Genomic DNA, 27,146 nt, shown 5'->3' on the forward strand with positions numbered 1-27,146 from the left:
ATTTGCGCCTCACAGTTGTGGTGGATGGCTGTACACAAATCGAAACGTATATTGGAACCCAATAATGGTTGAATGCAAGAAGTCTAACCTGCCTGTCAATCATTGTTTTTGAAACCAGTGGACAGGCAGTGGAAGAATATGCTCTTGCAACAGTTGCAGAGTGCTGATCCCAGCCTATGGAATAAAAGTGGGGCTTTTATTGCTCAATCTAATCCATGCTGATAAAAACATTAAATCCATATGCCTAATGGACACATGTTCAAACTCGCACACTTTTGATAGACTTAAAGGGGCAATCTGTAGTTGCTACATCCATTTTTGGACTTATAAATTACATATATATTATATACACTATATAATCACCTTCTTCCATATGTTTTGGGAGTCTTCCACATGCCTTTTGGCGAACACCAAACGTGTTTGCTTTATAACCCAGCCGTTTCCAGCTACTATAGTCATTTACAACATTAACAATGTCTACACTGTATTCCTGAGCAATTTGATGTTATTTTAATGGACAAAAAATGTGCTTTTCTTTCAAAAACAAGGTCATTTCTAAGTGACCCCAAACTTTTGACGACTTCTGCCGAAGTCGTTGCCTCTCCTTGTTCGGGCGGTGCTCGGCGTTCGACGTCACCGGTCTTCTAGCCATCATTGATCCTTTTTTAATTTTCCATTGGTTTTGTCTTCCCACACACCTGTTTTCAATCCCATTCATTACCTGTTGTGTATTTAACCCTCTGTTTCCCCTCATGTCTTTGTCAGAGATTGACAAATAAAACAGTGTAGTGTGATTGTTGTATAGGTGCGCGTCGGGTCCTCGTACCCATGTTTGTTTGTTTATGTACAGTTAGTGTTATGGAGCATACTCGTTGGACTTTATTAAAATACTAAATTTTACACTCCATTTGACTCTCCTGCGCCTGACTTCCCTGCCACCTATTACACCTATGCATGACAAGTATATACAGTGGCTTGCGAAAGTATTCACCCCCTTGCAATTTCTCCTATTTTGTTGCCTTACAACCTGGAATTAAAATTGATTTTTTTGGGGGGGGTTGTATAATTTGATTTGCACAACATGCCTAACACTTTGAAGATGCAAAATATTTGTTATTGTGAAACGAACAAGAAATAAGACAAAAAAACAGAACTTGAGCGTGCATAACTATTCACCCCCCCAAAGTCAATACTTTGTAGAGCCACGTTTTGCAGCAATTACAGCTGCAAGTCTCTTGGGGTATGTCTGTATAAGTTTGGCACATCTAGCCACTGGGATTTTTTCCCATTCTTCAAGGCAAAACTGCTCCAGCTCCTTCAAGTTGGATGGGTTGGTGTACTGAAGTCTGGGCTTTGACAAGGCCATTCCAATAAATTTAAATGTTTTCCCTTAAACCACTCGAGTGTTGCTTTGGCAGTATGCTTAAGGTGAACCTTTGTCCCAGTCTCAAATCTCTGGTAGACTGAAACAGGTTTCCCTCAAGAATTTCCCTGTATTTAGTGCCATCCATCATTCCTTCAATTCTTCAGTTTCCCAGTCCCTGCCCAATGAAAAACATCCCCACAGCATGATGCTGCCACCACCATGCTTCACTGTGTGGATGGAGTTCTCTGGGTGATGAAAGGTGTTGGCTTTGCGCCAGACATAGCGTTTTCCTTGATGGCCAAAAAGCTCAATATTAGTCTCATCTGACCAGAGTACCTTCTTCCATATGTTTTGGGAGTCTCACACATGCCTTTTGGCGAACACCAAACATATTTGCTTATTTTTTTCTTTAAGCAATGGCTTTTTTTCTGGCCACTCTTCCGGCTCTGTGGAGTGTACGGCTTAAAGTGGTCCTATGGACAGGTACTCCAATCTCCACTGTGGAACTTTTCAGCTTCTTCTGATTAATGCCCTCCTTGCCTGGTCCGTGAGTTTTGCTGGGCGGCCCTCTCTTGATGGTGCTCCGTGGGATGTTCGAAGTTTTGGATATTTTTTTATAACCCAACCCTGATCTGAACTTCTCCACAACTTTGTCCCTGACCTGTTTGGGAGCTCCTTGGTCTTCATAGTGCTGCTTGCATGGTGGTGCCCCTTGCTTAGAGGTGTTGCAGACTCTGGGGACTCTGTGACAGATCATGTGACACTTAGATTGTACACAAGTGGACTTTATTTAACTAATAATGTGACTTCTGATGGTAATTCTTTGCACAATATCTTATTTAGGGGCTTCATAGCAAAGGGGGGTGAATACATATGCATGCACCAATTTTCAGGTTTACATTGTTTTTAATTTTTTGAAACAAGTTATTTTTTTCATTTCACTTCACCAATTTGGACTTTTTTGTGTATGTCCATTACATGAAATCCAAATAAAAATCTATTTAAATTACAGGTTGTAATGCAACAAAATAGGAGAAATGCCAAGGGGGATGAATACTTTCGCAAGGCACTGTATATATATACACACATACAGTGCCTTGCAAAAGTATTCATCCCCCTTGGCATTTCTCCTATTTTGTTACAACCTGTTTTTTTTATTGGTTGTTATTTGGATTTCATGTAATGGACATACACAAAATATATATATATGTACAGTGCCTTGCGGAAGTATTCGGCCCCCTTGAACTTTGCGACCTTTTGCCACATTTCAGGCTTCAAACATAAAGATACAAAACTGTATATTTTTGTGAAGAATCAACAACAAGTGGGACACAATCATGAAGTGGAACGACATTTATTGGATATTTCAAACTTTTTTAACAAATCAAAAACTGAAAAATTGGGCGTGCAAAATTATTCAGCCCCTTTACTTTCAGTGCAGCAAACTTTCTCCAGAAGTTCAGTGAGGATCTCTGAATGTTCCAATGTTGACCTTAATGACTAATGATGATAAATACAATCCACCTGTGTGTAATCAAGTCTCCGTATAAATGCACCTGCACTGTGATAGTCTCAGAGGTCCGTTAAAAGCGCAGAGAGCATCATGAAGAACAAGGAACACACCAGGCAGGTCAGAGATACTGTTGTGAAGAAGTTTAAAGCCGGATTTGGATACAAAAAGATTTCCCAAGCTTTAAACATCCCAAGGAGCACTCTGCAAGCGATAATATTGAAATGGAAGGAGTATCAGACCACTGCAAATCTACCAAGAACTGGCCGTCCTTCTAAACTTTCAGCTCATACAAGGAGAAGACTGATCAGAGAGGCCCATGATCACTCTGGATGAACTGCAGAGATCTACAGCTGAGGTGGGAGACTCTGTCCATAGGACAACAATCAGTGGTATATTGCACAAATCTGGCCTTTATGGAAGAGTGGCAAGAACCAAAATTGAACTTTTTGGCAACAATGCAAAACGTTATGTTTGGCATAAAAGCAACACCCTGAACACACCATCCCCCCTGTCAAACATGGTGGTGGCAGCATCATGGTTTGGGCCTGCTTTTCTTCTGCAGGGACAGGGAAGATGGTTAAAATTGATGGGAAGATGGATGGAGCCAAATACAGGACCTTTCTGGAAGAAAACCTGATGGAGTCTGCAAAAGACCTGAGACTGGGACGGAGATTTGTCTTCCAACAAGACAATGATCCAAAACATAAAGCAAAATCTACAATGGAATGGTTCAAAAATAATCATATCCAGGTGTTAGAATGGCCAAGTCAAAGTCCAGACCTGAATCCAATCGAATCTGTGGAAAGAACTGAAAACTGCTGTTCACAAATGCTCTGCATCCAACCTCACTGAGCTCGAGCTGTTTTGCAAGGAGGAATGGGAAAAGATTTCAGTCTCTCGATGTGCAAAACTGATAGAGACATACCCCAAACGACTTACAGCTGTAATCGCAGCAAAAGGTGGCGCTACAAAGTATTAACTTAAGGGGGCTGAATAATTTTGCACGCCCAATTTTTCAGTTTTTGATTTGTTAAAAAAGTTTGAAATATCCAATAAATGTCGTTCCACTTCATGATTGTGTCCCACTTGTTGTTGATTCTTCACAAAAAATACAGTTTTATATCTTTATGTTTGAAGCCTGAAATGTGGCAAAAGGTCGCAAAGTTCAAGGGGGCCGAATACTTTCGCAAGGCACTGTATCCATTGATTCTTGAAGAAACCTGGCACAGCTCTCCCAAGGCTTTCACCTCCTCCCTGTAGGCTGTCTCATCACTGCTTTGGGCTGCATGTGTCAATGTGTAGTTTATACATGAATAATCTATGAGCAGAATTACTGTCTTACCTCAATAAGCCACAAAATCCCTAGTTTGAAGGAGACTGTTTTCTGGAAGCTGTTTTCCCTACATTTACCCCCATGTGGGCCAGCCCATTAGCAATTTGAGTTTAGGCCAATGAGCTTCAGTGCCTTGAAACAGCTGCGTATTATCAAGATATCAAAGTGTCACCAACAAAAAGTTGAACAATAGGCCTTTGGCATTTGTTTTTCACATGTAAATAACACTTTTCAGTGGTGCTCAAAGCAGGCCATTCCATGAGAGCAGCATTTATTTTTCAACTTGAATCAATGAGCCCAATCAGTCCTCTATGACAACAAAATCATAAGCCACAGAGTAGGGCTGGCTAATAAGTCCTTAGCTTTGGTGTTACGCTCTGGTAAAACAATTTGGCTAATCTTCCATATTTCCAAGTCCTATTCCTGAAGTTCAAGGGGTATAGCATTTATTGGAATGACTGGAATTCTGATAGACCTTGGTTTTAATGTAAAGATATAATTTCATTGTATTATTATATGTAGTAGAAAGTGATGGGTTAGAAGAAGCCTACATAACCAACCCATAAAGTAAAATTTAACATCCATATATGACCAGTTATGAAAACTTTAACATTGATTTATCCTGCAATAGATCTGGTTCAATTGGTAACATACATTTTGTCTTCTTCTAATGCCCTTTAAGGGGGAAGTATGTAACTGAAAGTACAGGTACTGGATACAGAGAGTGGTACGGCATCCATATTAGGAAGTCGGTTCATCCGACAAAACCCCATCAGTTGTCATACAAAACCTCCTCAGTTGTCAGAGGAAAAGTCCTCAGGAAAAAAATCTGACTCAAACTTCCTAATATGGATGCCGCAGACTGGATGGAGTCTGTGGCATCCAAATTAGTTAAGAACAAATTCTTATTTACAATGACAGCCTACCCTATCCAAACCCTAACACGGATGACGCTGTGCCAATTGTGCACCGCCTTATGGGACTCCCAATCACGGCCGGATGTGATATAGCCTGGAATCGAACCACAGCTCGAACCAGGGTCTGTAGTGACATCTCTACCCCCGAGATGCAGTGCCTTAGACCGCTGTGCCACTCGGGAGCCAGTCACCTGCCAGTTATCTGAGATCTAAACTGTCTCCATTGTGTTATTTTGCTATGATCTCCTCAGTGAGGCTGTATGTGCTAAACACACACTAGTATTATTCAGATCAAGATGGATTCACATATTTATGGTCACCAATAGTAATTTTCAATTGCAAACACATACACTGTAGAGTTCAAACACATACACTGTAGAGTTCAAACACATACACTGCAGAGTTCAAGCACATACACTGTAGAGTTCAAGCACATACACTGTAGAGTTCAAACACATACACTGCAGAGTTCAAGCACATACACTGTAGAGTTCAAACACATACACTGCAGAGTTCAAACACATACACTGTAGAGTTCAAGCACATACACTGTAGAGTTCAAACACATACACTGTAGAGTTCAAACACATACACTGTAGAGTTCAAACACATACACTGTAGAGTTCAAGCACATACACTGTAGAGTTCAAACACATACACTGTAGAGTTACACTGTAGAGTTCAAACACATACACTGTAGAGTTCAAGCACATACACTGTAGAGTTCAAACACATACACTGTAGAGTTCAAACACATACACTGTAGAGTTCAAACACATACACTGTAGAGTTCAAACACATACAGTTCAAACACATACACTGTAGAGTTCAAACACATACACTGTAGAGTTCAAACACATACACTAGAGTTCAAACACATACACTGTAGAGTTCAAACACATACACTGTAGAGTTCAAACACATACACTGTAGAGTTCAAACACATACACTGTAGAGTTCAAGCACATACACTGTAGAGTTCAAACACATACACTGTAGAGTTCAAACACATACACTGTAGAGTTCAAACACATACACTGTAGAGTTCAAACACATACACTGTAGAGTTCAAACACATACACTGTAGAGTTCAAACACATACACTGTAGAGTTCAAACACATACACTGTAGAGTTCAAACACATACACTGTAGAGTTCAAACACATACACTGTAGAGTTCAAGCACATACACTGTAGAGTTCAAACACATACACTGCAGAGTTCAAGCACATACACTGTAGAGTTCAAACACATACACTGCAGAGTTCAAGCACATACACTGTAGAGTTCAAACACATACACTGTAGAGTTCAAACACATACACTGTAGAGTTCAAACACATACACTGTAGAGTTCAAACACATACACTGCAGAGTTCAAGCACATACACTGTAGAGTTCAAACACATACACTGTAGAGTTCAAGCACATACACTGTAGAGTTCAAGCACATACACTGTAGAGTTCAAACACATACACTGCAGAGTTCAAGCACATACACTGTAGAGTTCAAACACATACACTGTAGAGTTCAAACACATACACTGCAGAGTTCAAGCACATACACTGTAGAGTTCAAGCACATACACTGTAGAGTTCAAGCACATACACTGTAGAGTTCAAACACATACACTGTAGAGTTCAAGCACATATACTGTAGAGTTCAAACACATACACTGTAGAGTTCAAGCACATACACTGTAGAGTTCATACACTGTAGAGTTCAAACACATACACTGTAGAGTTCAAGCACATACACTGTAGAGTTCAAACACATGCACTGTAGAGTTCAAACACATGCACTGTAGAGTTCAAACACATACACTGTAGAGTTCAAGCACATACACTGTAGAGTTCAAACACATACACTGTAGAGTTCAAGCACATACACTGTAGAGTTCAAACACATACACTGTACAGTTCAAACACATACACTGTAGAGTTCTGAGTTCTGAGTAAGCCAATATAGAAAAGATGCAGCAGCCACACACACCACTCAGCTCTCTCTTTCTGCTACGCCTTAGGAGTAATGATAGTAAATGGTAAATTGTAGAGCAGCCTCTGAGTTCATGATAATGGGGGGAGTGTTTTGAATTAACTGTGCTGGACTGGGATGCTTTGTTGTGGTTTCAGGGTCACAAGATGGAGCAGACAGGGAGAATGTGTGTGTGTGTCTGTGACAGATTTGAGTTTTTTTTCTGTGTGACCATTTTCTGTAAGTTTGCATGTGTAAGACTAAGTGCAGTTGCCGGCCCTGAGAGGCTAAACGGTTGAGTGTGTGTGCTTGCGTGCTTGAAGGGACCCTCCAGCACTCATGGCTAGCCAAGCCAACCAGCCAGTAGAGGGTCTGATTACAGTCAGAAGAACCACAGCAAATGGAGGTGGTCAAACCCCCAGAAGTTACTGGATAATTACAGAACTCCATCCTGCTGTCATCCATCTCTCCTCTCCTCTCACCCCCCACTTCCATTCCCTTTTCTCCTCTTCTCTCCTCTCCCCTTCTCTCCCTCCCTTCTACTAGTCCCCTCCTCTCCCAGTCCCCTCCCCTCTACCCTTGAGAGAGCAGTATGAGCCAGGAGGATTGTGTGCTTGCTATGGATCTGTGCCTCTGCCATTGCACAGTTAGCACTGATAAGGTGCTGAGGTGTCTTGAGAATGTGTAAGCTTTCCACACACGCTCACGCACACACACACACAGCATAATATGTGTAATGCTTACAAACATACTCATATACCTGTGTCCAACCTATGTACTAGGGGATTTTGAAGTTAAAGCACTCGACATCCTTACAAACTGTTTATACCAACGCACCATTGAGCAATATCAACCATATTGATCAATTTTTTTTAGTGACATTTAAATTCCAGGCATTTTTCAAAACAGCTGTCTTTTCCTAGCAACAAAATCTCAGGAATCCCATGTTTTTCCATGCCTGCAGTCAGCTCCTCTCCTCCGATGTTTGTGAGGAGTTTTATCTCCCATCCCTACTTCTCACTATCCATCACAAATCACAGAAAAGGGGATATTTGCTAAGGCTATTTGCCCTAAATAATTCTTCCATACACACTTGAGAGAGAAATCAGCTCTGAATAATCGTTTCCTGTATTTTTGGCATAAGTCTATCTAGCTGGTACAATCCTTCATCCTCATCAGACAAAAAAGAGAGAGAGCACGAGAGAGAGAAAGAGGGAGGACAGGAAGTAGCCTATTCCATGTGAGGACAGATTAAATGTGAGGACAGATTAAAAATATTCTCCTGTACTTTTTAGCCAGTAGTTCTGAAAGTAGCGCCCACGAGACAAAAGTGGTTCCCGTAAATTGCGTACTACATCACAAATGTGCAGATATGTGCACCACGTCATTGCTCTCTCTGTCTCGCTCTATTGTAACTCAAATGGCGAGGCACTGAAGCTCATTGGCTAAAACTCAAATTGCTAGGGGGCTGGCCCACGTGGGGGTAAATGTTGGGAAAATGGCCGCCACACAGCTTCCAGAAAACACTTTCAAACTAGGGGTTTCGTGGCTTATTGAGGTAAGACAGTAATTCTGCTCATAGATTATTCATGTATAAACTACACATTGACACATGCAGCCCAAAGTAGTGATGAGACAGCCTACATGGAGAGGTGAGGGTGCTAGGAAAATAACCTCTCACTCAACATCAACAAAACAAAGGAGATGATCATGGACTTCAGGAAACAGCAGAGGGAGCACGCCCCTATCCACATTGACTGGACCACAGTGGCGAAGGTGGAAAGCTTCAAGTTCCTCAGCGTAAACATCACTGATAATCTGAAATGGTCCACCCACACAGACAATGTGGTGAAGAAGGCACAACAGCGCCTCTTCAACCTCAGGAGGCTGAAGAAATTTGGCTTGACCCCTAAAACCCTCACAAACTATTACAGATGCACAATTGAGAGAATCCTATCGGCCTGTATCACAGCCCTGTACGGCAACTGCACCGTCCGCAACCGCAGGGCTCTCCAGAGGGTGGTGCGGTCTGCCCAACGCATCACCGGGGGCAAACTACCTGCTGTCCAGGACACAGACAGCCCCCAAAAAGGTTAATCAATGACATCAGCTACCCAAGCCACTGCCTATTCCCCCTTCTATCATCCAGAAGGCAAGGTCAGTACAGGTGCATCAAAGCTGGGACTGAGAGACTGAAAAACAGCTTCTATCTCAAGGCCATCAGACTGTTAAACAGCCATCGCTAGCCGGCTTCCACCGGGTTTTGCAACCCTGCCCCTTAGAGGCTGCCCTGGGGCGGCAGGGTGGCCTAGTGGTTAGAGCTTTGGACTAGTAACTGGAAGGTTGCAAGTTCAAACCCCCGAGCTGACAAGGTACAAATCTGTCGTTCTGCCCCTGAACAGGCAGTTAACCCATTGTTCCTAGGCCGTCATTGAAAATAAGAATTTGTTCTTAACTGACTTGCCTGGTTAAATAAAGGTAAAAAAATATATATATATATATATATATACACATAGACATGGAATCACTGGCCACTTTAATAATGGAACACTAGTCACTTTAGTAATATTTACATACTGCTTTACTATCTCATGTATATACTGTATTCTATTGTACTATATTTTATCAATGCCACTCTGACATTGCACATCTAATATTTTATATTTGACTTTTATATTTGTGTGTATTGTTGTGAATTGTTAGATACTATTGCACTGTTGGCGTTAGGAACACAAGCATTTTGCCAAAATAACACTGAGATATAACCACCCAGCATGGGCAGAGCTAGACTTATCATCATTAGACTGAGCCAGTGTGACTGATAGGAACACTTCACTCATGTAGAGATCGAATTGGCTGCTGTTAAATCTTCTTTGATGCTTCCAAAATGGCGCCCTATTCCCTACGGGCCCTGGTTAAAAGTAGTGCACGATGTAGGGAATAGCTAGGGTGCCATTTGAGAAACAACACCTGTCTCTGTTCGTATCTGTATGAGTTAAGTCCTGGTGGTGTACTGTAATGCAGAGGAGATGGAAGCAGGGAGAGTGAGATTGTAGTCAAGACCTCCACAGGAACATATGAGGACAGGGATCTGTCACAGGTAATGCAGGTAATCCTCTATCCCACATCATTACCTACCTCAGAGGGGGATACAGACCTGCTGCACACACAGACATGCACATATCAAAACACATAAAACACACACACACAGCTAGCTTGCCCATATAATTACAGTTTAAATCTCAATGTTACGGAGAGTGTTCCTGAACTGAAATCAAGACTTTGACCCAGTTACTGATGAAATACAACAAAGACTGTCTTCAGCATTTCAGCTTCTCCTCCTTCAACCTATCGTTCCCCCCTCTCTTTCTTCCCTCTCTCCCTGTTAACTCATTCCTCTGCACAGAGCAAAACTAATGAATTATGTCTCAAACGTAACATGGTACTTTATCCTTTCATTGCCGTGCACAAGTTTTCATAATATTTAGTTTTGTTCTCATACATCAGAGCTTGTCTGTTGATATGTGTGTGTGTTTGCTAAATAAACGTGTGTGTGTGTGTGTGTGTGTGTGTGTGTGTGTGTGTGTGTGTGTGTTTGCAACTATGTGCTTACTTTTACATATACAACACCTGCATGTACAGTCTGTGTGTGTCTGTATGTAACAGTGTATATAGTGTTGTGTCTCTGCGTTGTCCTATTTTCACTCAGTCCTGTAGGGTCATTATTGTAGTACTGTCTATTGCAGGCTCTCTCCAGCCAAGTGCTGCGAGCCCATGAAACTGTCCTCTAGTTAAATAGCATCTTTAAAAGGTTCCACTTTATTTGTCCTATCCAAGTGATGGATGGCGGTGCTGCTTGGTTATATACATAGACCGCCACAGAGGCCTTTGTGTTTGGAGAGACTTGTGTTCACAGCACTGGTGACAGATGCACAAGGGTTGATTAAAGAGGCATGCGTCTCATTACATTCTGTGTGTGTGTGTTGCGTAAGGTGCCTCAACAGGGAAATGTATAGTGAGTCATTTTGAATGCGTTTCCTATCCGGTCTGAAGAAAAGATGACCTTTGTTCAAAGGCTGTGTACTTGCAGCGGAGAGAAAGGATTTGCCACCATCAGTACCCTTACTTTATGTTTAGTATCTGTTGCATATCATGGACTGTGTGTGTGTATGTGTGTGTGTGTGTGTGTGTGTGTATATATATATATATATATATATATATACACTCACACTACAAGTCCACCCAGGCATTCAGTGAAACAAGTGGCCAAGAAATAATAAAATACTTGAGATACAGTGCCTTCGGAAAGTATTCAGACCTCTTGAACTTTTCCACATTTTGTTACATTACAGGCTTATTCTAAAATTGATGAAATAAAAATAAATCCTGAGCAATCTACACTTAATACCCCATAATGACAAAGCAAAAACAGGTTTTTAGAAATACCTTATTTACATAAGTATTCAGACCCTTTGCTATGAGACTCGAAATTGATCTTAGGTGCCTGTTTCCATTGATTATCCTTAAGATGTTTCTACAAATTGATTGGAGTCCACCTGTGGTAAATTCTATTGATTGGACATGATTTGGAAAGGCACCTGTCCAAACTTCTTCTTAAATGGAAGATGTTTGGATCCACAGAGACTCTTCCTAGAGCTGTCTGCCCGGCCAAATTGAGCAATCGGGGGAGAAGGGCCTTAGTCAGGGAGGTGACCAAGAACCCAATGGTCACTCTGACAGAGCTCTAGAGTTCCTCTTTGGAGATGGGAGAACCTTCCAGAAGGACCTTCCAGATGTACAACCATCTCTGCAGCACTCAACCAATCAAGCCTTTATGGCAGAGTGGCCAGACGGAAGCCATTCCTCAGTAAAAGGAACATAACAGCCCACTTGGAGTTTGCCAAAAGGCACCTAAAGAATCTCAGACCATGAGAAACAAGATTCTCTGGTCTGATGAAATCAAGTTTGAACTCTTTGGCCTGAATGCCAGTGTCATGTCTAGAGGAAACCGGACACCATCCCTACGGTGAAGCATGGTGTTGGCAGCATCATGCTTTGGGGATGTTTTTCAGTTGTAAGGACTTAGAGACTAGTAAGGGTTGAGGCAAAGATGAACGTAGCAAAGTACAGAGAGATCGTTGATGAAAACCTGCTCCAAAGAGCAAAGGACCTCAGCCTGGGGTGAAGGTTCACCTTCCAACAGGACAACGACCCTAAGCACACAGCCAAGACAACACGGGAGTGGCTTCAGGACAAGTCTCTGAATGTCCTTGAGTGGCCCAGCCAGAGCACAGACTTGAACCCGATCTAACATCTCTGGAGAGACCTGAAATAGCTGTGCAGCAACGCTCCCCATCAACCTAACAGAGCTTGAGAGGGTCTGCATAGAAGAATGGGAGAAACTTCCCAAATACAGGTGTGCCAAGCTTGTAGCGTCATACCCAAGAAAGACTCGATGTTGTAATCACTGCCAAAGGTGCTTCAACAAATTACTGATTAAAGGGTCTGAATATTAATGTGATTTTTCTGTTTAAAAAATATATATAAATTAGCAAAAAAAAAAAAAAAAATCTGTTTTTGCTTTGTCATTATCGGGTATTGTGTGGAGATTGATGAGAGAAAAAAACTATTTAATTCATTTTAGAATAAGGCTGTAAAGTATCAAAATGTTGAAAAAGTCAAGGGGTCTGAATAGCTGTTTCAATACATGTTTACCTGCCCTGGATCTGTTCTACTAGCCTGGACAGATTTGTCCTGAAACCCATCTGAAGGCAAATGGATATGCAGGTTGTAAGGTGAAGGTGAATGGGGCTGACTGGGTCCATGACAGCATCTGTTTTCATCCTAAATGACAATGTCCTTGAGGAGCTTATGACTGCCTGTGTCTTGTTTACCACCCAGAGCTCCTGCTATTGGTTGGCTGGGCCTCATTGACTCTCTATTATCCCCCAGTGGATAATGGGATTTCTTCCTTGTGTTTTCATTTTTTTATTGTTGTCGCTGGATCTAATATCTGATGGAATGTGAGCTTTGAGTGTGTGTGTGTGTGTGTGTGTTTCTATATGGGTGCTGCCAATATGTATGACTCTGCTCTTCCTGCATAGCTCATAGTATATTCATTGGGTGTTCCCATATTACTCAGTAGTCAGTACCTATGCAGTAGAGTGTTAGTCCCTCATGTCTGTATGTGTTTCCTGGGGGCTATGTCTGTGTGTGTGTGTGTGTCTGTGTCTGTGTCTGTGTCTGTGTCTGTGTCTGTGTCTGTGTCTGTGTGTGTGTGTGTGTGTGTGTGTGTGTGTGTGTGTGTCTGTGTGTGTGTGTGTGTCTGTGTCTGTGTCTGTGTGTGTGTGTGTGTGTCTGTGTGTGTGTGTGTGTGTGTGTGTGTCACAGGAGGACAGCTCATAATAATGGCCAGAACGGAGCGAATGGAATGGCATGTAAACCATGTGTTTGATGTTTTTGATACCATGCCACTGACACCGCTCCAAACTTTACCATGAGCCCATCCTCCCCAATTAAGGTGCCACCAATATCCTGTGGTGTGTATGTGTGTGTGTCTGGGGGCTCTATGCCCACAGCAGGGTGGTGGAGGATCAAACCAGAGGAAACTAACTATGTAAAGTGCTGATATTCTAAATCTACTTTATGCCTTTTTGAAACATAGGAGGAGGTATGGACCCTGTATGTGGTGTCAGGGTTAGCAGGGTGGATGCATGATCACAATGATCCTTGGTCTATCAGGTCTGTGTTTCAGTTATACCAGGTTTTGTGACCATGTATTCTAAATGGCATCCCATTCCCTATGTAGTGCACTACTTTTATCCAGACCCCATGCACCCAGCTCTCTATATAGTACACTACTTTTGACCCAAGCCCTAGGGACCACAGAGAGAACACTCTTGACCATTGATATTCTCCCTTCCGGGACGGCTACAAGGCCCTCCCCTGCCCTCCCTTTGGAAAATCAGATGACGTCTCCATCCTGCTCCTCCCTACCTATAGACAGAAACTTAAACAGGAAGCATCCATGGTAAGGACTGTTCAACATGGGTCTGACCAGTCGGAATCTATACTTCAAGACTGTTTGATTATGCAGACTAGGAAATGTTCCAGGTTGCCTCTAGGAATAGTATCGATGTATACACTGACTCTGTGTCTGGGTTCATCAGGAAGTGCATAGAGGATGTTGTTCCTACTGTGATGATTAGAACTATCCAAACCAAAAACCATAGATAGATGGCAGCATTCACGCAGAATTGTAAGCGCGAACCACCACATTTAACCATGGCAAGGAACCTGGACGTGTACAAATAGACCATCTATAAACTCCGTAATGTAATCAGAGGCCAAACTACAGTACAGGGTCGAAGTGGAGTTGCAATTCAATGGCTCAGACACAAATCGCATGTTACAGGGACTCCAGAACATCACAAATTATTAAGGGAAAGCCAGCCATGTCGCTGACATCGATGCCTTACTCCTGGACAAGCTAAACAACTTCTTCGCCCGCTTAGAGGAAAACAACACCAAAATGCCACTCACGAGGACTGTGTGCTCCCGATCTCCGTGGCAATCATTCAAGCTCGTTAACCCTCGCAAGGCTGCCTGCCCAGACAGAATCCCAAGCGTAATCCTCAGAGCATGTGCAGACCAGCTGGCTGCAATGTTTACGTATATATGCAATCTCTCCCTATCCCAGTCTGTTGTCCCCACTTGCTTCAAGATGTACCCATAACTGTTCCTGTACCCAAATTACTACCACCCCGTAGCACTCACTTCTGTCAACATGAAGAGCTTTGAGAGGCTAGGTAAAGATCATACAACCTCCACCTTACCCGACACCTTAGACTAGGGTTGCAAAGCGTGGGAATTTTGTGAATTTTGCTTAAATTTATTTAAAAAATTAGCTTATAACAGTAACATTTTTGTGGGATAAACATAAGGCAATTCTAGGTCTTGTGGCATATTTTGGTTAAACTATCCCTAATTCAATGGAATCACAACCCTCTGCACGCACAGTACATTCTTCCATCACATGTGCAGTGCACTTTTCCATCACATGTACAGCTGATTCTCAAGATGCTATTGACTACATTGTCTGAGCCAAGACTACATGCTTTCTGGTAAGTTTTGATTACGATACTGGGTGGGGTGAATATATTTGATATGACATACATGATTTTTTGTTAATTAGTAAATAGTAGCCTACAGCAACGTGTGTTTAAATCATTCCTAACTTGTCAACAATTTCTGCTAGTTAGTTTTGCCACCATGTGGGTTTTAGCTTACTTGAGCCTGCCAACTGAGGAGTGTTAATTCACCTGTTTCCATACATGTTTAATTTTAAAACATTTATCTTACAAAGGGGTTGTTTAATCTAACTGCTTAACTATGGAATTGTATTTGGGTTTTATAAAACTATTTATTTTCTTCTAATCTTTACAGGAAAATGCCACGGCACCATCTGATGTGTGGAGACATTTCACTGCAGCTAATGTAGAAGGAAAAGCTGTGTACATATGCAAATACTGTGCCAAATAATATGTGAAGAATGCAACAAAGATGCAGAATCATCTGGCCAAGTGCATAAAGTTCCCTCAGCACTCACAACAAGCAACCTTTGACAAAAGTCCCTCTACTTCTATTCGAGGTGAAAAGGATGAATCAGACACCTTATCGACAGCAACAGCTCATGGTCCCCCTGGAAGAGATTTCTGAATGTTCTTTGCCCAGCATACACTGCTCCAACCAGACATGCTTTATCTACTCATTTGCTGGATGCAGAGTTCCACAGAGTTGAAGGTCAAGCAAATCATAAAGAAAGCAGACTGTATTGCAATCATCTCTGATGGGTGGTCAAATGTTTGTGGGCAAGGAATAATTAACTACATCATCTCCACCCCTCAACCAGTATTCTACAGGAGCATAGACACAGACACACCGGTCTCTACATTGCAGAAGAGCTGAAGGCAGTCGTCAATGACCTTGGACCACAGAAGGTATTTGCACATGTGACAGCAGCAATCTAGCTCACCATGCAAAGTGAGAAGAATAAGAGCACCACATTAAAGCTGCCCAGCAACACCCATTGGGTGGTGTTGTCATCATGTTTGACAGTCTCCTAGAGGGGAAGGAGTCTCTCCAAGAAATGATTATATCACACTCTGCCGATATGGACAGCCCCATCAAGAGGATCCTCCTGGATGATGTATTTTGGGAAAGAGTAGTTAGCAGCCTGAAACTCCTGAAACCTATAGCAGTAGCCATTGCACGGATTGAGGGAGACAATGCTATCCTGTCTGATGTTCAGACTCTGCTTGCAGATGTAAGAGAAGATATCCGTACTGCCCTGCCCACCTCACTATTGCTGCAATCAGAGGAAACTGCAGTTCTGAAATACATCAAAAATAATGAAGCCCATACAGTATGCATGCTGGCAAGAGCATCCTGTCTGGCGCAGAGATCAACAAGGCCTATGGTGTCATCACTACCGTGTCTCACCACCTTGGCCTGGACGAGGGCAAGGTTCTTGGCAGTCTGGCGAAGTACACTTCCAAGCAAGGGCTTTGGGATGAAGATGCAATATGGCAGTCGTGCCAACATATCTCATCAGCCACCTGGTGGAAAGGGCTTTGTGGATCTGAGGCTCTTTCCCCTGTTGCCTCCATCATTCTCCAAACCCCACCAACATCAGCCGCCTCAGAGCGCAACTGGTCCTTGTTTGGGAACAGACACACCAAAGCACGCAACAGGCTGACCAATCAAGGGTTGAATAATTGGTGGCCATCAGGGCAAATCTGAGGCTTTTTGAGCCTGACAACGAGCCATCCTCAACAAGTTTGGACAGTGAAGATGAGGCCTCAGAGTCTGATGTTCAAGAGGTGGACATTGAGGAGGTCCATGGAGAAGACATGGAAGCCTGAGAGGAAGACAACCAAAGCTTTAGTTTCTAGACTATCATTTTATAGATGTATGTTGAAAAAGTTTTTGGGAGATGAGATGGATCGTAGGGGATCATTCAATATTCCCTTTCTTTTGTTGTTCAGTGAAATCATCCCATGTGAAGAGTCAACTCATTTAATTAAAGTTCAATTCGTAATTAAATTGTTTTTTAAATTCTATTGGAAGGATTTTATAATTTGCAAGTATGTCTACTTATGATAAGGTTAAGGGTTTATGTCTCGGTCTCCATATGATATGGTAAATATATCCATTGAAAAAAACATCTGCATTTAAATGAATATTATTTGCATATACTCCCGTAAATTCACATATATTCCCGTTAATTCCCACAGAAAGTTTCCACCTCTGAATATACCCCAAAATGTGCAACCCTACTCTAAACCCACTATAATTTGTATTGCGTCCCAGCATATCCATGGATGATGCAACTGTAGTTGCACTGCACACTGCACTATTCCACCTGGACAAGAGGAATACCATTGTGAGAATGCTGTTCAACGACTACAGCTCAGCCTTCAACACCATAGTACCCTCCAAGCTCATCACTAAGCTCAGGGCCCTGGGTCTGAACCCATCCCTGTGCAACTGGGTCCTAGACTTCATGATGGGCCAATTCCAGATGGTGAAGGTAGGTAACAACACCTCTGCCACGCTGATCCTCAACACAGGGCCCCACAGAGGTTCGTGATCAGCCCTCTCATATACTCCCTGTTCACCCATGACAGTGTGGCTATGCACACATCAAGTTTGCTGATGGCATAACATTGATAGGCCTGATTACCAACAACGATGAAACAGCCCACAGAGAGTAGGTGAGAGCCCCGGTGGAGTGGTTCCAGTAAAATAACATCTCACTCAACATCAACAAAAAAAAGGAGCTGATCGTGGACTACCGGAGACAGCAGAGAGAGCACAGACCAATCCACATCGATGGGGCCGTATTGGAGAGGGTCAAAAGCTTCAAGGTCTTTGGAGTGCACATCACTAACGACCTGAAATGGTCCATCCACACAGACAGCATGATGAAGAAGGTGCAACAGTGCCTCTTCAACCTCAGGAAGCTGAAGAAATTTGGTTTGGCCCTTTAAACCCTCAGGTACTTCTACCGATGCACCATCGACAGCAATCTGTCAGGCTGTATCACCGCCTGGTACGGCAACTGCACCGCCCACATCTCCAGGGTTCTCCAGTGGGTGGTGCGGTCAACCCAACACATCAGTGGGGGCACACTATCTGCCCTCAAGGACATCAACAGCTCCCGGAGTCACAGGAAGGCCAAGACGATCATCAAGGACCTCCCAGCCGAGTCACGGCCTGCTCACCTCGCTACTATCTAGGTGCATCAAAGCTGGGACTGAGAGACCAAAAAACAGCTCCTATCTCCAGGCCATCAGACTGTTAAACAGTCATCACTAGCCAGCTCCCGCCCAGTACCCTGCCCTGAATCTTAGACACTGCCACTATCACTCGATACTCTACCCTGCACCTTAGAGACAGGACACACCCTTTCTATTCATATACTGTCCATACTGTCCAGTGTTGTGGACTCGAGTCACGTGGCTTGGACTCAAGTCTGACACAAGTCACATTTGTCAAGTCACATGACTTGAGACTCGGCTTGATAGAAAATAAAGTAACTTGAGACTTTACTTACACTTGGAGCCTCAAGACTTGAGACTGATGACTTGAGCTTACATGTTTTGTCACTCATTTTGTGGCACAGAGTCTATGTGGATTACTCTACAGGCAGCCAGAGACAGTAGCCGCTGCATTGCCTTTGCAAAAATACCTGCAAAATATTGGCTAGTTATACGCACACTCTGCACTCTGATTGGACTATAAAACTGTCAATCAATACAAGTCAGGTGGTGAGCTAGCCAACAGATTGCTGATTTGTTGTACAGCTATAGGATCGGGTGCAGCACACATGTCAAATTATAAGAAGAGAGGATTGCCATAATAAATATGAAGCTCCAAAACTTGTTTGGTGATCAAGAATATTTTTACTTTGCAAGCTCATCAGCAATGGGGCAACAATTACTAGCATAGGCCTACTGGTCTTTTGAAATGTAACAATTGCTTAAAATGTATCATTTACTTATGAAGCTTGCATTTGGAATTTGTTTAAAATGAATTATTACCGTTGCGAAGACGCACCATAGGCACGGCTCTTCAATCTCCCTCCAGAGGTTGAAATATTTGCTGTTGCTTTCACACGTTTAAATTTCCTAGGCCCTATGTGGTAAATCTATATCCCATCTAATACTACGATAATTGCTAGTGTTTCATCATTACATCCCCTACTGTGTATTGCAATACGTAGACATTTCTGTTTTATGTTTGATAGGCCTACGATACATTTTTATTTGGGCCCGATGTTTATTGTGCAAATTAATGTTCACAAGACTCATGGGGTAGAATTTCTGCTTATTTAAATCAATGTATGGTTTCCTTTGTTCATATTTCTTAGGTTATGTTGGAATTCCGTGTGTCTGTGTCCTATGTCTCTGTCATTCTGTAACAATGGATGTGGAAATGGCCTTTTACATTGTAGAACCAGTTCATTGGTTGTAATTGCCAAATAGGCAATTGTATGGTCCTGGGGGCAAAGTGCTTATATTATGTAGGCCTACCTGTTTGTGCTCCTATTAGACAGATTAGATTTGGTTTCTCAAGGGGAGGCTGTACATTCTTGCCCTCTACCGGTGTCCATTGAGATAGGACAGGTTAAACCTGATAGAGAGGCTATTACCTTTGGGCTGTTGCCTGTGTATATCTGGTAAATCTACTTGTATGATATGGCAATTTCACCATTGTATCACCGAGACCTGTAAATAAATCGACACTCTGAGCACATCAACACTCTGAGCACATCAACACGGTCCTTCTGTGGCTCAGTTGGTAGAGCACGGCGCTTGTAACGCCAGGGTAGTGGGTTCGATTCCCGGGACCACCCATACGTAGAATGTATGCACACATGACTGTAAGTCGCTTTGGATAAAAGCGTCAGCTAAATGGCATATATTATTATTATATTAACACTCTGAGCACATCAACACTCTGAGCACAAGATCCATATTTTACAATTACATCATCAAAATGTGTTGTAGACCAAATAATGAAAAGGGCTGTCTGGTAGCCTCAATAAATAAAAAATAAAAATCTTTGTCTATTTTTTGAAAATTCATCTTTATTTCACCAGGTAGGCGAGTAGAGAACAAGTTCACATTTACAACTGCGACCTGGCCAAGATAAAGCAAAGCAGTTCGACACATACAACAACACAGAGTTACACATGGAATAAGCAAACATACAGTCAATACTACAGTAAAAAAAAAAGTATATATACAGTGTGTGCAAATGAGGTAAGATAAGGGAGGTAAGGCAATCAATAGGCCATACTGGCGAGGTATTTACGATTTAGCAATTAAACACTGGAGTGATAGATGTGCAGAACATAAATGTCCAAATAGAGATACTGGGGTGCAAAGGAGCAAAATTAAATAAATAAATGCAGTATGGGGATGAGGTAGTTGGATGGGCTTTTTACAGATTGGCTATGTACAGGTGCAATAATCTGTGAGCTGCTCTGACACCTGGTGCTTGAAGTTAGTGAGGGAGATATGAGTCTCCAGCTTCAGTGATTTTTTTTCAGTTCGTTCCAGTCATTGGCAGCAGAGAACTGGAAGGAAAGGCGGCCACATTAGGAATTGGCTTTGGGGGCGACCAGTGAAATATACCTGCTGGAGTTCCTGCTATGATTGGGTGCTGCTATGATGACCAGTGAGCTGAGACAAGGCGGAGCTTTACCTAGCATGGACTTGTAGATGATCTGGAGCCAGTGGGTCTGGCGACGAATATGTAGCGAGGGCCAGCCGACTAGAGCATACAGGTCGCAGTGGTGGGTGGTATAAGGTGCTTTAGTACCAAAACGGATGGCACTGTGATAAACTGCATCCAGTTTGCTGAGTTGAGTATTGGAAGCTATTTTGTAGATTACATCGCCGAAGTCGAGGATCGGTAGGATAGTCAGTTTTACTAGGGTAAGTTTGGCGGCGTGAGTGAAGGAGGCTTTGTTGCGGAATAGAAATATATCTGTTCCTGGTTCTAATTTTTTTGAATGTGGCATGCTTATTTAAGATGGTGAGGAAGGCACTTTTAAAGAAAGACTCTACTGACGGGATGAGGTCAAAATCCTTCCAGGATACCCGGGCCAAGTCGATTAGAAAGGCCTGCTCGTTGATGTGTTTTAGGGAGCGTTTTACAGTGATTTTGGGGTGGCAGGTAGCTTAGTGGTTAGAGCGTTGGACTAGTAACCGAAAAGTTGCAAAATCAAGTCCCCAAGCTGACAATGTAAAAATCGTTCATTCTGCCCCTGAACAAGGCAGTTAACCCACTGTTTCTAGGCCGTCATTGTAATTAAGAATTTGTTCTTAACTAGTTAAATAAAGGTTCAACTAAATAAATAAATGAGGGGTGGTCGCAGACCCATTACGGATGCAGGCAATGAGCCAGTGATTAGTGTCACGACTTCCGCCGAAGTCGGTCCCTCTCCTTGTTCGAGCGCCGTTCGACGTCACCGGCCTTCTAGCTGTCGCCGATCCACTTTTCATTTTCCATTTTTTTTATTTTTTTTTAGTAATTGTTTATTGTATTGCAGTCCGTATTTGTGGCCTTGTATTTATACTACGTGTATTGTGATATTATTGAGTGAAATTGCTTTCATTACTCTTATCTGCTTTCCTGCTCTGACTCATCTCAACCAGCTACACACAGATGCTTTACAGAATTACTCACCAGAAATGGAGTCAGCGGGAGCAGACAACCCCCCTTTTGCGGTCGAAGAGCGCGTCCAGCAGCACGCGACCATGTTACAACGTCTGGGCACCATCATGGATCGCGTGTTGCAGACGATGGATAGATGGGAGAGAGAAGGAGGTCTTCCAACACCTCCACCAACCCCGCTACAGCAGGCTCCACTGTCCACCCCTCCTTCACCCAGTCCCAGCAGGATTCGGCTCGCACTCCGGATGGAGTATGATGGGACAGCTGCCGGATGCCCGGGGTTCCTACTCCAGCTGGAGCTATACCTAGCAACCTGTCCGCCCTCGTCTCCTGCCTCTCAGGCAAAGCCCTGGAGTGGCCCAATTCCTTATGGAGTGAGGCAGACGCAGTGTTGGACCATTACGCAGAGTTCACCCGCCGCTTTCGGGCAGTTTTCTGTTCCACCTGAGGCAGGGGACGAGGAGGGAGCAGGATTTATCTTTGAACTTCCGGACCCTGGCCGCCAACATGGGATGGAACGACAGGGCCCTGATCAATCACTACCGGTGCAGTCTGCGCTAGGACGTCCATCGGGAGTTGGCCTGCCGAGACACCACCCTCACGTTGGACCAGCTGGTGGACCTGTCCATCCTGCTGGACAACCTGCTGACTACCCGCGGACGTCCGGATCGGGGTCCGTCAGTTCTATCCCCCAGCACCTCCGATCCGACGCCCATGGAGCTGGGAGGTGTTGCGTTTAGGGCGACCGGAGGAGGGGTCATTCTCTGCACCATCTGTAGACGCAGAGGGCATACTGCTGGTCGGTGCTGGGGGGGGTTCCTCAGGGAGTCGAGGCAGCAGGCAGGGCACTATCATGTCACCCCAGGTGAGTCGGCACCAGGCTCACCCAGAGCCCCCTGTTGCTCACATGTATGTGTTTATTAAATTTCCTGAGTATTCCACGCATTCCCAGCATAAGGCGCTCGTAGATTCAGACGTAGCTGGGAATTTTATTGACCGTTCATTTGCCCATTGTTTAGGGGTCCCCCTTGTTCCTGTGGATATTCCCTTCCCTGTGCACGCCCTAGATAGTCGACCATTAGGGTCAGGGCTGATTAGGGAGGCCACCACTCCACTAGATATGGTTACGCAGGAGAGAATCACAAGGAGAGAATCAGTCACTTCCTTATTGATTCTCCTGCGTTTCCCATGGTGCTGGGCCTACCCTGGTTGGCCTGTAATGACCCCACTATTTCATGGCAACAGAGGACTCTCAAGGGGTGGTCACGAGAGTGCTCAGGGAGGTGTGTAGGGGATTCCATCGGTGCGACTACGGTGGAAAGTCCAGACCAGGTCTCCACCGTGCACATCCCCTCAGAATGTGCCGATTTGGCTATCGCCTTCTGTAAGAAGAGGGCGACTAAATTACCACCTCATCGACGGGGGGATTGTGAGATAAATCTCCTGGTAGACGCAGCACTTCTCAGGAGTCACGTGTATCCTCTGTCACAGGAGGAGACGGCGGCTATGGAGATGGCGGCTATCTCCAAATCTCTGGGACAGGGATACATTCGGCCTTCCACTTCACCTGCCTCCTCAAGTTTATTTTTTGTGAAGAAGAAGGATGGGGGTCTGCACCCATGTATTGACTATCAAGGTATCAATCAGATCACTGTGAGGTACAGCTACTCAATGCCTCTCATCGCCTGTGCGATCAAGTCAATGCACGGGGCGCGCTTCTTCACAAAATTGGATCTCAGGAGCACTTACAACCTGGTACCTATCCAGGAGGGGGGTGAGTGGAAGACGGCATTTAGTACCACCCCAGGGCACTATGAGTACCTCGTCATGCTGTACGGGTTGATGAATGCTCCATCAGTCTTCCAGGCCTTTGTTGACGAGATTTCCCAGGACCTGCACGGGCCGGGTGTTGTGGTGTATATTGACGACACTCTGATATAGTCCGCTACACTCGCCGAGCATGTGTCCCTGTTGCGCAGGGTGCTTGGTCGACTGTTGGAGCCTGACCTGTATGTCAAGGCTGAGAAATGTCTGTTCTTCCAACAGTCCGTCTCCTTCCTAGGGTACCGCATTTCCACTTCAGGGGTGGAGATGGAGAGTGACCGCATTTCATCCGTGTGTAATTGACCGACTCCCAACAAGGTAATGGAAGTGCAGCGGTTTCTGGGGTTTGCAAACTACTACCGGAGGTTTATCCGGGGTTTTGGTCAGGTAGCAGCTCCCATTACCTCACTGCTGAAGGGGGAGCAGATGCAGCTACAGTGGTCGGCTGAGGTGGACAGGGCTTTTGGTCACCTGAAGGCTCTGTTTACCTCGGCTCCCGTTCTGGCTCATCCGGATCCCTCTTTGGTGTTCATAGTGGATGTGGACACGTCAGAGGCTGGGATAGGAGCCGTGCTCCCTCAGAGCTCAGGCATGCCACCAAAGCTCTTTTCGAAGAGGCTCAGCCCAGCGGAGTGAAACTATGATGTGGGGGACCGGGAGCTGTTGGCTGTTGTTAAGACTCTGAAGGAGTGGAGAAATTGGCTTGAGGGGGCTAAACACCCTTTCGTCATCTGTACTGACCACCGGAATCTGGAGTACATCCGGGCGGTGAGGAGACTGAACCCTCGCCATGCAAGGTGGTCCATGTTCTTTACCCGTTTTGGTTTCACTCTCTCCTACTGACCAGGTTCCCAGAACGCTAAGGCAGACGCACTGTCCCAGATGTATGACACAGAGGAGCAGTCCATGGATCACACTCCCATACTTCCGGCCTCTCGCCTGGTGGCACCGGTGGTGTGGGAGCTGGACACGGACATTGAGCGGGTGTTACGCACAGAGCCCACTCCCCCCTAGTGTCCAGCTGGGCTCCTGTATGTTCTGTCTGCTGTCCGCGACCGTTTGATCTATTGGGCCCACACAACACTCTCCTCTGGTCACTCTGGCATCGGTCGGACGGTGCGTTGCCTTAGTGGGAAGTACTGGTGGGCCACCTTGGCCAAGGACGTGAGGGTTTATGTTTCCTCCTGCTCGGTGTTCTCCCCAGTGCAAGGATCCCAGGCACCTGCCCAGAGGGAAGTTACAAACCCTACCGGTCCACAACGGTGGACTTCCTTGATGGATCTTCCTCCCTCACAGGGCAACACCACGAACCTGGTCGTTGTGGATCAGTTTTCTAAGTCCTGCCATCTCCTCCCTTTGCCCGGTCTCCCTACGGCCCTACAGACTGAGGAGGCCCTGTTCACTCACGTCTTCCGGCAGCAGGGTAGCCTAGTGGTTAGAGCGTTGGACTAGTAACCGGAAGGTTACAAGTTCAAACACCCGAGCTGACAAGGTACAAATCTGTCGTTCTGCCCCTGAACAGGCAGTTAACCCACTGTTCCTAGGCCGTCCTTGAAAATAAGATGTTTTACTAGCAGATGGGCATTCGGGGGACGTCGTGACGGAGGGTCCTGTTGGAAAAAGAACCCTCGGGCAGATTAAGTCGGTAGTCCAGTCGTGATGGATTAGCAGGGCTTCGTGTAGTAAAAGGGGTCCAGGCCAATTGGCAAAATAGGTATTGTAGTCCAATGAGTGGCTGATGGACCTCTTCAGCTAGCTGAGAGATGGGCCTAGCATGGGCTAGCTCCAAGCTAATTGGTGCTTGCTTTGGGACAGAGACGGTAGCCAGGAGGAGCCACTCTGATTGCAGCTAGCTAGCTGCGATGATCCAGGTGAAAAGGTTCAGAGCTTACGGTAGGGATCCGGGGATATGGAGAGAAAATAAGTCCGGTATGCTCTGGTTTGAATCGCGTTGTGCAAACTGGTGAGAGATTTCTGAGCTAGAGGTTAGCTGATGACCGCTAGCAGTGGTTCGCTGACATTTAGCTAGATAGCTGGCTAGCTTCTGTCGGGGGATTCCGGTTCGAAAGTAAAGATAAATACTTTAGAAAACAGCAGATCCATACCGCAATGGGTGAAGCAGGTTGCAGGAGACTATTTTGAAGTTGAGGTTTAGAAAAATCTAAAAAATGTGAAGAAAAAAGATATGAAAAGATATATACACGACAAGGCGAAGGACAAAGACGTCTGACTGCTACGTCATCTTGGATGCTGATCGTAGTTGAACAAGGTGTACCTTGTATAGATTTTTTTTTACTTGACTTGACTTGAAAACTAAGGACTGGACTTGACTCGCTCTTAGAATGCACAACTTGGACTTGACTCAAGTCTTGACCCGTTCTCCCTTGTGTCTTGAGACTTGCTTGTGACTCAAATCATAGTGATTTGGTCCCACCTCTGATACTGTCTATACACACTATTTATATCAGCCAGGTCACCCGTGATATAAGTCAGTACTCGACATCCATTCATGTCTGAGGTCGTCGGGACATGATGTGGAAACTAGCCGCTACGGGCAACAGTGAGCGATGTTACCTTCCAGTAGGTTTCGGTTTTGCTAGGGCGTTGTGGACGGGGTTGGCGTCAAAAGTTAAAAAGCCTATCCCAAACCTTAACCCTTACCTTAACCATTTAGAGTTAATGCCAAACCTTAAGATTTTGGAGTTAAACTTAACCTTAAGCTTAAAAATGTTGAGTTAATGTTTGGAAGTTAATGTTTGGAAGTAAACTTTGATTTGATTTGTATTTCGAATATGGTTCCATTTTGGATGGAGCCATAGCATGGAAAAGGCCATTTAACCTAAATTACCCTTGAGAAGTTTCCACCCCTACAAAGGGAGCGTGGAGTAATCCCCCTAAATTGCAGGGGATAAGGGCATCTACTAAATAAAGACATAATAATAACAACAATATAATAAGACAATTTCGCTGAACAAATTCCCCTAAGCTCCACGGAATCGGCTTACTGCTCCGTCATACAGTTTGTCTATGTTTTTATGCCCCTGTCCTCAATCGCCTTTACCCTCTCACCCCTCCTGATAATTGGATCAGCCCATACTCTGCATCCCGCCCCTTCCCTCTGGACCAAAGGGGGGCATACACAGAAAAAGGTAATGACCTTTTGTCCCATTGGTCAGCTCCAGCCACAAGGTATGAAGTCACTACTGGCCCTCCACTGAGTGGCATGGTGTGTTAACCACCCCTCCCAGAAGCCATTCGTCTCATTCTCTTCGGTCTTTTGGGGGGTTTAGTACAACTTAAACGCTCCGGATTAGTTAAGACGTGAAGGCTTTTCACCAACAAATAATTCTTTATTTTCTGTGGACATTATTCCTCTCCCTCAGCAGAAAGGAAAGACGGAATTAGAGAGGAAAGGAGGGAGAGAGGGAGAGGGGAGTTAGAGGAAGGAGAGCAGAGTGTGTCAGACATGCT

Source organism: Oncorhynchus keta, chromosome 27 (genome assembly GCF_023373465.1).
Source record: "Oncorhynchus keta strain PuntledgeMale-10-30-2019 chromosome 27, Oket_V2, whole genome shotgun sequence".
Lineage (NCBI taxonomy): Eukaryota > Metazoa > Chordata > Actinopteri > Salmoniformes > Salmonidae > Oncorhynchus > Oncorhynchus keta.